Raw genomic sequence first — 9,996 nt, 5'->3', positions numbered from 1 at the left:
CCAAATTCCAAAGATTGTCTGTCACTGCAGAATAACGCCTTGAAGCAGGCAGACAATTTCCCAGGCATATCAGAATACTGGTGTTACCTGGTCAATAATTGAACTCGTGAGTGCAATACGCCAAAACAATTATCAGGATGCTTAAGAATCAGGTCACGACTCACCTGATAAAATTCTAAGGAGGTCCGATTGGATTTCAAAGAACTATCAAAGGTCCTACGTGGTTGGTGATTTCGGCAAATCTGCCCGCCTCGATATATGGACCCTCGTCAAGATGCCGTCTCGGACCGCGTGCTCACCGTCCAGGGATCGGGTTGTGCAGTACTGCTGAGGTATCGTGTCTCATCCAAGAAAAGGGCCCCCTTTTTCACTGTCCGATCCCGGTCCGATAGCCGCGTCAACCTTCACCATGATGGTATCAATCTTGAGGGTCCCTATTCGGGCGCCATCTGTAAAAGCAAAAGGAAATATAGAGGCTGAGTACCCCAAATGAAATACACCAAACACGGGCTTATAAAGATTTACAGATCTTTATTCTAAAACTGTACAGTTACAAAGAAACAAAGTCAGATAGCTATCTGGCCCTCAGTACATCACAGCGAATACCAGCCCTTTCGGTGTGAGAAGTGAGAGGTACTGGACGTCTAAATAGTTGTACATTTTATACATTTCCAATCATAATGTCCAGCCCCTATGCAGGTTAATAATCCATGGTATAGAGTTTGTGCCGAGTTCACTTCTGGCTTGACCGACAATATGCACATGGATCATCCTCAGTTTACATATAAACAAGTTACAATAGCAACAGTGTATTCTTGGATTTAACAATAAGCCTTAAAACATGTCCTTTACAATGCAGTTCAGCTAGTGTCCACCTTCAGTATTTGTATAACATTGTGGTCGATGTATGTCCGCGGATCAGACTTATTGGTGAGACAATCCTCTGTCTACAAGTCAGGCATTTGACAGGGTCTCTTTACTCAACCCAAACATTCGGCCAACGGACAGTTTGAACATTAACTTCAGTACAAAGTTCAGAGCGGCTCAGTTACAAGCAGGAAACACTGTCCACCATTTTAGAACACAGAGTTACATTGAAATGGAAATCAAAATGGCGGATGGACCTAAAATGGCGGCGAAGTCGATCTAAGATCGGAACTTTGCAACGCGGTTTTCTTTGCAGAGCGACTGGCCTTAGGCCAATATATACAATAAAGGAGGCACAACATGATATTCCGTTTAACAAGTGTTGTGGGATTAGGCAGAGAGTATGGGCATATGGGGTGCAGTATGGTGCAAATGGAAAGAAGCAGGTGCGTTCGTACAACAATTACATTTTTACATTTACATCTCGCCTTTTTTAAGAAAAACAAAACTCTTGGGAAGTAAACATTTTTATCCTAAAAAATCATAAATGATGTTAAAGTCATAAGGAAAACTCATTATCACATCCTGCCAGAACAGTTATAGCGTAGGCATCCATTTTCTCAAATATATATTTTCTTTAGTCCTGGTAAGTGGACATTGAAACTATCAGACTCGCCAGGTGGATGTCACTTCTCGTGATCATCCTTGTCACAGTCCTCAAGAGAAGTGTCTTTGTGTTGCATTGGCACCCAATGTTTGATGGCAATATTGTGTACAATGTATTGCAATATGACAATGTTGCCCACCTTCTCTGGACTGTACTGGAAGGCACCTCTTATTTGCTGTTGTCCTAGCACCTGTGCTTCAGGAGGATGAATGCTGTCCAGATAAGAGTGTCATGAGCCCATATATGTGCACTCTAAAGCAATTCATATGCATTTTGGTGGTCATAGATGCATGTCAGGAATCATGCCAAATGGGGATTCTCTGCAAAAACGTCAGTAGAGGATGGATGTGAAGCGTGCAGACAGTAGCAAGTTTAAGGTCAAGAGCGCCATAGTCAAGACTGACAGTGGGCCCTGGGTAGTCGTAGCTTAGGGTGGGAGGAGCTAATGGCTATCACAAGTGTGACTTTGGGGACACATGTTCCAAGTATTGTAACCTGTTAACATCACTAATCACCTCAAGTTGTAAATGGTCTGCTTGCTAAGCCTGTTAAAAGGATAGGATCTCAGTGGGGGGCAGAGCAGGGTGGCAGGGTGGCCCCGTGGGTATGTGTCCCTTGTCTGAATATAACCCAGAACCCTGAATGAACCCAGAGGCCTAAATCTGCCTCTGGGTTCAGAGACATTTATTGCAATACAAATGTACTGGACATGCAGTGAATGGGGTTTCCATGTTAGTGGCCACCAGTGGACACCGTGAGTGGTGGAGGCTGATTGTGGAAGAGGGCGGGTGGCAGAAGAGGATTGGAGTTGGGCGTGTGGTGTGGAATGAAGTGCAGATGAGGAGTGGAACCTGATTGCAGCCATGTTCATGTGTTCATGTGAGACTCCATGACTGGCAGGAGGCTTCTATTCCACAGGGCCATACAGAGAGACTCAAGTAGACTCTGGCCATAGAGGCGGGTGATGCAGGAACCTATATTGCAGATCTTCGCACATTTATTGTGTGCTGCAACCTACGACTCTGGAAGAGCTCCTCCGCTGATGGACAGGAGTGTGGACAATGGAATGGAATGTGAGTGCACCTATCACATTACGAATGCCTGCAATGCTGTAAAGGCAGTCTGTGGCAGTCTTCACATTGGCCTGTGAGGTGGGAGTGAGAGTTATCAATGAGCATGGAGCGCTGGTCCTAAACCTGCCTACCCCGCTACCTTCTATGGTATTACAAGGCTACAACATGGCAGGTTTAGGTGTGTCTTACACTTGAAAATGGTTTATAAATTGTGGGGATTTCTTCCATTTCAAAGAAGTAAATCAGAACGCTCATCAAAAGACATATTTGGGCATGACATCTTTCTCGTTGTGAGTGATCAGCAATCATAGGCACAATATATCCAATTGAGTTCATCATTTTAGAAAATACACATGCAATTTACGAGTAATCATTTCAAAACTGCATATGGTGATGGAGGAATGTGTGAACATTCATTAACTTTGCCCATTTCCTGAATCACTTTTATATAATATGCATGTTCATGGGTATGAAGAAAAGGACTGTGTATTTGTTAGTCTGATTCTAGCAATACTGGGGGATTAAAACCTCAGCCCACATAGTAAATAAGGAGAATTATTTTTAACACAGAATAATGTATTTATCGTTTTTAATCTATCAAATATAAGCCCTATATAACGGTGTTAACACAATATAATACAAGTAAACAACAAAGGAAGGGTAACATAAGTAATCCAATGAGAGATCTTGCAAAAGGAGAACATAGCAAACAAATGAAAACATCTCGTATTGTTGTAAAAATACACAGTATCCCAACCTCACTGTGCATATTTGCTCCCGAACATAACAATACACAAACACACAACACAAGAAAAGACAGGACAAACAACATGAGAAAACACTTGGTGCAAAAAGGGACAAGGGCGAGCCAAACCAGCAGAACATTATTCATACACACATAATATTCCATAACAGTAATATTTTAAGCACATAAGTCATTTAAAATACCCTAAATGAATTGATAGTCTTCAACCAATTATGTTTGGATTATGAAACTTTTTCCCTAGCAGCCAACAGCAAAATACTCTGAAACCAGTCCTCAAGTTGAGGTTTCCCATTAGACTTCCATTTATTCAAAATCTGTTCCTTAGCCAATAACAATGTTTTGTATGTCCAATTGTTAACTCCAGCTGAACACTTCAAACTTTTTGGGAATAAGCCCAGAACACAGAATAAGGACAATTCTAAACATATGTTTGTGTAGTTCCCCGAAAAACCATACATGTACTATTATCAGAGCTATACGTGTGAAGTCATTGAAATGTGTACTGGTAAAGAGGACCCAAGATGATGAGAAAATAATCATTTAGGTAAACAAGTAAATTTGCAGCAACTGAGGACAGTATTGACTCATCAAAATAGGAACCCTCTCCCATGAGTAATATGATATCAAAAAAGAACATCGGGCAGAATATTTCTTTTAAATGTAAACACTCTGTCCTCACAGATCTCACTTTGCAAGTTCCTGATCCACCTGGGGTCTTGGAAAATGAAGCATGGTCTGGCACAAATACACGAGACCAGCAGCCAGCCCCTCCATGAAAGTAGACTTCTGCCCCTGACACTTAGGTTTCCAGTGGGGTTCCTCCTTTCCTTTTGGTTCAGGTGCACTAGGAGACCAGCAGCCAGCCCCTGAATGAAAGTAGACTTCTGCCCCTGACACTTGGGTTTCCAGTGGGGTTCCTCCTTTCCTTCTGGTTCAGGTGCACGAGGAGACCAGCCGCCAGCCCCTCCATGAAAGTAGACTTCTGCCCCTGACACTTGGGTTTCCAGTGGGGTTCCTCCTTTCCTTCTGGTTCAGGTGCACGAGGAGACCAGCAGCCAGCCCCTCCATGAAAGTAGACTTCTGCCCCTGACACTTGGGTTTCCAGTGGGGTTCCTCCTTTCCTTCTGGTTCAGGTGCACGAGGAGACCAGCAGCCAGCCCCTCCATGAAAGTAGACTTCTGCCCCTGACACTTGGGTTTCCAGTGTGGTTCCTTCTTTCCTTCTGGTTCAGGTGCACGAGGAGACCAGCAGCCAGCCCCTGAATGAAAGTATACTTCTGCCCCTGACACTTGGGTTTCCAGTGGGGTTCCTCCTTTCCTTCTGGTTCAGGTGCACGAGGAGACCAGCAGCCAGCCCCTCCATGAAAGTAGACTTCTGCCCCTGACACTTGGGTTTCCAGTGGGGTTCCTCCTTTCCTTCTGGTTCAGGTGCACGAGGAGACCAGCAGCCAGCCCCTCCATGAAAGTTGACTTCTGCCCCTGACACTTGGGTTTCCAGTGGGGTTCCTCCTTTCCTTCTGGTTCAGGGGCACGAGGAGACCAGCAGCCAGCCCCTCCATGAAAGTAGACTTCTGCCCCTGACACTTGGGTTTCCAGTGGGGTTCCTCCTTTCCTTCTGGTTCAGGTGCACGAGGAGACCAGCAGCCAGCCCCTCCATGAAAGTAGACTTCTGCCCCTGACACTTGGGTTTCCAGTGGGGTTCCTCCTTTCCTTCTGGTTCAGGTGCACGGGGAGACCAGCAGCCAGCCCCTCCATGAAAGTAGACTTCTGCCCCTGACACTTAGGTTTCCAGTGGGGTTCCTCCTTTCCTTCTGGTTCAGGTGCACGAGGAGACCAGCAGCCAGCCCCTCCATGAAAGTAGACTTCTGCCCCTGACACTTGGGTTTCCAGTGGGGTTCCTCCTTTCCTTCTGGTTCAGGGGCACGAGGAGACCAGCAGCCAGCCCCTCCATGAAAGTAGACTTCTGCCCCTGACACTTGGGTTTCCAGTGGGGTTCCTCCTTTCCTTCTGGTTCAGGTGCACGAGGAGACCAGCAGCCAGCCCCTCCATGAAAGTAGACTTCTGCCCCTGACACTTAGGTTTCCAGTGGGGTTCCTCCTTTCCTTCTGGTTCAGGTGCACGAGGAGACCAGCAGCCAGCCCCTCCATGAAAGTAGACTTCTGCCCCTGACACTTAGGTTTCCAGTGGTGTTCCTCCTTTCCTTCTGGTTCAGGTGCACGAGGAGACCAGCAGCCAGCCCCTCCATGAAAGTAGACTTCTGCCCCTGACACGTGGGTTTCCAGTGGGGTTCCTCCTTTCCTTCTGGTTCAGGTGCACGAGGAGACCAGCAGCCAGCCTCTCCCTGTACATTCCCATATTCACATGCTGGATGAGTTACCGACACTTAAGCACGCACTTGCAGACTGAACGCACATGATAGGGGATCTGGAGTTAATCGACACCCATGTGGGGTCAATGAGTGGATGCTCAATATCAGGCTTACAAGGTATTTTACTGCAAATCAAGTACCTTACAATAGATGTACCCACCATATCGTACACCAATCTAGCACACTCACTCCCTCCCTCTCAGTCTCATTCTATATTGCTGTCCCTGCCTCTTTATCTCTTGCTTTCTCTTTGGGTGAGAGCCACGCTACCAGGTGAACATTTGTTGGAGCCACCCCAGCTGTTGCTGACAACAGCCCAACCACAGAAAAAAACACATTTAGCTTAGGGAGGGTGGTTGTGTTTATATGCTTGCAAGGAGAATGAGTGCAGAAGTGAAAGTGACATCACTTGAGTATGGGACTGGCCTGGTATTTGGAAGGATGCATTGTTAGTGTGTATGTCCTTTAGGAATGTCCCCATCATGCCGAGGACTCATTGTCAATACTGGGGCACTCGCGGGTGACGTGGATAGGCTCTGAGGTTTCTGCTGGGGTAAAAGAGGCCTTGGAAGGGACCAGAGGGCCAGGCTACAAGGTCTCCAACTGTGTTTATTTTGTATTACGTGTTAAGTGTCTGTTCGTTCTATAACAAACGTGTAGGTTTAGCAGCAGTAGAAAACGTGCTGCTCAAAGAAGAAGCAAAAAATTGGTTTTAGTCTGAGCATGGGACTGTCCAAGAAGGGAAGGCACTTTGAGAGACATGATGTGTGTTCTCAGCAAAGGAACCAATTGCAAATTAAATTATTTAATTGTACTAACATTTTAAACTAGCTTTTTTTTTAAATGTGACAGTGCTCATAACTAATGATCACTTCTAGTGTATATTAGAAGTGTATATTATAGCCATAATAAGAATGTAGCACATTACTGAGAAAAACACATTATCAAAGCTGAGAATAACCACATATGTATATATTTTTTTTATATATGGTTATCATTCCAAGATGTACAATATGGCATTCCCCTATTGTACCTTACCGAAACAACCCTACGACAAAGAAGAAAGGGACAGATAACAGAAAGAGTTTTGAGCTGATCTGCATAAACTCAAAGAGAATTTTGGGAACATAAGAATGAACACAGAAAAAAAGCTCTGATGCTTCAAATGCTGAACAACGCACAATGGGCTTGGTAGTCATTTAATTTTACACAGCACTCACCCTAAAAGTAACGTGTTAGTAGCCATCAACCAAATAAACTCATCCGGGCAGCCTCAGTATTCGGATGTATGTGCAAAATGGCTATGAGATTTGTCACTCAGAGGACCATACTGTCACTCATTTAGAACCCTGCACCCTTACAGATTTACAGAAGAGGATGGGCTGAGAAGGAAGGTCGGATTCCCAATCATATTTAGAAAAATACATGTCCACAGGATTTCCACCCCATGTGGGAGGCTCGCACAATGCTCAAACCAAAGTGTATTTGCCAAATATGTATCATATCCATGTAGTTGTGCCATAATTCTAACAAAGAGGGTCTCCTCACAGGTTTGGCAGCATTACCTATGTTAATACCGCCAAATGGAATTAATTTTACTGCATGTAATAACAGTAATTCAGTGCAAAATATAAAGTTGAAGTTGTTCCCTATTTTTGATGTCCCATTGGGCAATAGGAACTTGTTGTTAACCGACTGGGTCAATACTGCTATTGTTAGTGAAGGTAGCACTTCCACGTACAACCTGCCAGCTTTTAACACACATGGATCTGAAAACTATTAATAGTGTGAAGCAGTAAAACAGCTGGTATTCCAAAGAAAAAGGCATGTTTCACCACAAACCCCCAAAACAAACATCACACTAAAGTACTTCAGTATTAAAAAAGTGAGAAAGGTTGTCTTTGTGCATGCTTGTTCTTGTTTATCCAGGATTGAGCAAGTGACTTAATGTACCTCTATTGCATTTCAGAGGTTTACTTGCTTTACCTGGCCCATCATATGGAGATCCAGCTTTCGCTCTCACTCTGCACTCCCTTTCTTTCTCCCTGTATCATTCTATGTCTCTGTCCCTTTTAATGTGGATGAGAGTCACATTGTCAGGTGCACAATGAAGTACTTTACAATAGATGTACCCACCGTATCGTACATAAATCTAGCAAGTCTAAGTCAGGTGCACAATCAAGTACTTTACAATAGATGTACCCACCATATCGTATACACATCTAGCAAGTCAAATCACAAGTCTAATTACAGACCCATCACCACTGTCCCCTTCCTGCTTAAAATACTAGACAAGACAGCCTATCTGCAGATACAACAATACCTAGAAATAAACCTTCTCCTGGGAATCTGGCAGTCGGGCCTTAGACCCCAACATGGGACAGAGACTGCTCTCATTGATCTTAAAGCTCGAATTGACACCCTCAGAGACTGAAAACTGATCTGCTACTTCTACTTGACCTCTCAGCAGCATTTGATCTAGTAGACCACACAATTCTCTGCAGCCACCTTGACTCGACAGCCCACTTCTCGCAAGAAGCCATCGGTTGGATTGAATCCTTCCTCAACAGCAGGTCTATGCGTGCCTTCTCTACATCTGCCTCCGCCGACCCTATCCCCATCACATGCGGGGTTCCCCAGGGATCATGCGTCTCCCCTGCATTGTACAACGTGTTCACGAAGCCCTTGTTCGATGATCTTGATGGTCTGGGTATCACCTACACTAACTATGCCCATGATACCCAGATTCTCATCCCGTTGACAGGAGATTACGACAAGGATTTGGCCTTGGTGAACAGGGTGTACCTCATCATCCAGGCATGGATGGCCTCTCACAGTCTATGCCTGAATGAAGACAAGACCAAGCTCATCATTCTTGGTTCCACCCCTAACTTAAATAAACGGGATCACAAATACGCCAGCTTCAGTATAGATGGCAATCCCATTAAGGTAGCAAAGTAATTCAAAACTCTCGGTTTTTATCTAGACTTCACCCTATCCTTCCGTAAACAGGTTAGGTCCATGGCCTCCTCTACAGCTCAAATATGTAAATTAATAAGAGCAGCTAAACCCTTCCTTTCAACCCAGAGTTGCACCACCTTAGCCAGAGCCCTAATTCCATCAAAACTGGATTATTGTAACACCCTATATGTAGAAGCCAACACATATGTTACAGACAAAATTCAGATTTTGCAAAATAATGCTCTCAGAGTAGCACTGAGTATCTCCAAAAAAGAACACATCTCTAACATTAGGGGAGCCCACAAATGGCTCACCACCACAGACAAAATCATGCTCAAGTTAGCCTCTTTGACACACACATGCCTCAACAATGCAGCCCCTCGCTACCTAGTCGACAGAGTCAAGAGATACACCCCCATCCGATCTACCAGTACTGCCAATGCCAACCTACTCACAGTCCCCAGGTTCACACAAACCAAAACTGGTGGCGACAGCTTCCAGATGAAAGCAGCCCAACATTGGAACTCCCTGCCACCAACCTTAAGGACACCTCAAACCTACCACCACTTTAGGTGCAACTACATCAAGTGGATAGAGGAAAATGACCATTAACCTCACCCTTGCTTACCCCCTTATGTACATTTTGTAAATTGCTTGTTATTGTATTTTCTTTTTTATCTGAAAACTGTGTTGACCTATGTACACACCTGTAATTACTGTACAGCACTGTAACCAAGCTGAGAATAACTTGCTGCTCTTGCGCCCTGATACCCTTGGGTCTAGTGCGCATTACAAATGAATAAACAAACAAAAAAGCATGTTTCATAGGGCCATCCCAGCTGTTGTTGATAGCTGCAAAACCAGAGTAAAAATAGCTGATATCTTGAGAGAGAGGGCCTGTATTTTCTTTGCAAAGGATCTATGCAAAATAGAAATTATTTAACTGCCCTAACAGTGCAACATTTTAAAAAGACCCAGCTTACAATATTAATGTTTAATGATCACTTCCAAAACATACTTTAGTCATAATAACAACTTTACACTTTTCTTACTGAGCAAAGCACTTCCTCAAAAGAAACCATATCAATGATTTTCTCACAGAAGGTTATCATTCCAAGTTGGACAGTGTCCTACGCTCCGATTGTACTCTTTTGAAAAACCCTGTGAGAATATGGGAGGAGACAAATAACACCAACAAGGGTTCCCTCTTGCTTTGAGTAAAATCAAAGAGCATTTTGGGAACATAAGTAGGATGACAAAATGTACATTGACACATATGTCTGTGATAAAAGGAT

This window comes from Ambystoma mexicanum, chromosome 7p (genome assembly GCF_040938575.1).
Source record: "Ambystoma mexicanum isolate Mex_15411 chromosome 7p, UKY_AmexF1_1, whole genome shotgun sequence".
NCBI lineage: Eukaryota > Metazoa > Chordata > Amphibia > Caudata > Ambystomatidae > Ambystoma > Ambystoma mexicanum.
This window is presented reverse-complemented; position numbering follows the sequence as displayed.